Source organism: Tenrec ecaudatus, chromosome 13 (genome assembly GCF_050624435.1).
Source record: "Tenrec ecaudatus isolate mTenEca1 chromosome 13, mTenEca1.hap1, whole genome shotgun sequence".
NCBI lineage: Eukaryota > Metazoa > Chordata > Mammalia > Afrosoricida > Tenrecidae > Tenrec > Tenrec ecaudatus.
The window spans coordinates 11,806,183-11,808,200 of NC_134542.1; the positions used below are offsets into that span (position 1 = coordinate 11,806,183).

A 2,018-nucleotide genomic window follows, 5' to 3' on the forward strand; every position below is an offset into this window, starting at 1 on the left:
CTCCACTTTATGGTGGCACTATGTAGACCAACTACGATGTCGCCAGATTTTGTGCCGTTTTCGTGATCACTGCCAATCAGATTCTGTTCCATTACGATCCATAGGTTTCCATTGGCTAATATTTGGAAGTAGACCACTTGGCCTTTCTTTCTGGTCTTTCTTCATCTGGAAGCTCCTCTGAAAACCATCTGGTGTGGGTGACTCTGGTGGAATTTCAAACAGTAGTGGGAGTGCTTCCAGCACTTTAGCAACACACAAGTCACCACAATATGACCAACTGACAAGTATCCATTAATAATTACGGCTTAATTTCATTCGTACATACTGAGAAAGATTTTGTTATCTAAGTTTTAAAATGTATAAATTGGGAGGAAGATTTTGATCTAGATGTCAAAATTCTCGTGTTTTATTTATCTTGGAGATTAAAATCAATAACAACAGGACATTCTCTCGAATTTTCTGCTGAAAAGCAGTTCTAGTACCCTGTGCAAGTTAGTAACCCTATTGCCAGGCTCCCGCTGACACTTGAAAGACAGTGAAACTTGGCTGGTTTTTCTTTGTCATCTTGATAGTGATCGTTTGGGAGTTTGCATGCTTGTCTTTCTCCGTGACATTGTCAGAAGCGGTTTGTAGGTACCTCGTGGAGATGGCAAATGTGATGTCATGTCCACCTTGTCCCCACTTGGTTATAATAAAAACAATAAGGAACCCCTGGCTGTGGGCAAAGAGACGCCTGATTGGTGGTGGTGCTCTTATATCAGTCAGGGGCAGAGCAGACTGGCAGCCCTTTGTTCATCCTAGCTTGATGCCCAGATCATGGCCAGAGATGTTTCATGCCTAGGGCTCATTAAAAAAATACCCCAAACAATAAGGTATTTTTCAATAGATAGAAGCCCTAATTGCCTCAGATGGAAACTGCTCTGTGTGGACTGTGGTACGTGCTGCTGGTGGCTGTCCTGCCAAGTCAGATTCGTGCTGATCTAGGCATGCAGAATAGAACTGTTCCATAGGGCTGACCCTTCAGAACCAGAGCACCAAGCCTGTCTTCCCAGATGCCTCTGGGTGGGTCCAGACGGCCAACTCTTGACTAGGATGGAATGCTTCCGAGGAGCCCTGATACTACAATGGTCAAGTGAGGATGATTCCATGTCATTCAGCAAAGATTCCTCATACTGCAAAATAAATACTGGAGTAGGGGAGTTAGACTAAGAGCTTTATGCACATCCGTTTGCCATCCAGTTATAGATCTGAAAAAGAAATTGGACCCAATCTCATTTTGATACAGAGGGGACCCAAAGCTAATCTGTGCCTCCATGTTTTGGGTGCTGAGTCTGGATCAATCTCTATCTTAAGAGAAAAAAGTATAAATATAAAAGAAATGGTGAAATGGACTACCATCCTGAAGGTAAAAGCCCTTGAAAAATATTTACTTATAAGAATAGGGCCTATAGTGGAGAGGAATTTAGACATCAGCATCATCAATGAGATAAAGAACAAGAGAAAGAGAAGATACTGTTACAATAAAATAGGAGCAGGATTCCATAGTATATGAAATCGGAGTTGGGTAACATTAGACATATATTGTCGAAAAATAGAGCTGCAGTAACTGAGTTAGAGTAGCCATGAGTCAGTATGACACTCCTCTAATCAACTGACTGCATTTATGGAAGACAGTCAGGTTAATAAAGTCCACCCAGGATGCAGAGGAAAAGACCAGGGTGGAAAATCATGAGAGAAAATGATACCCATGGTGGCTAGAAAATTGAGAGTCAGAATTATAGGTGTTCTAGAAGAAAAAAATAAAAATAAGTAGAACAGGAGCAATTATTCAAAGATATAATTAAATAAAATTTTCCTGAGTTGGAAAAAAAGAAAGAAAGAAAATAGGCAAGGAGATCAAAAGGGCTCACTGTGTTCAAAGTAAATTAAATGAGAAGAGGAGGCTGCAACATTTGAATTACAGGCTGGAGGAAAGGAGACTATAACCATTCATGGAGGAAGAAAAAAAAGGTGAACAC

The 2,018-nt window shown here is 40.8% G+C and overlaps 1 non-coding gene across 1 annotated transcript; it reads left to right on the forward strand.

Moving 5' to 3' along the window:
- Positions 1–706: 706 nt before the first annotated feature.
- LOC142425268 (small nucleolar RNA SNORA48) lies at positions 707–850 on the forward strand. The gene has a single exon (XR_012779617.1). It is a non-coding gene; the product is annotated as a small nucleolar RNA SNORA48 (small nucleolar RNA).
- The last annotated feature ends 1,168 nt before the right edge of the window (positions 851–2,018 follow it).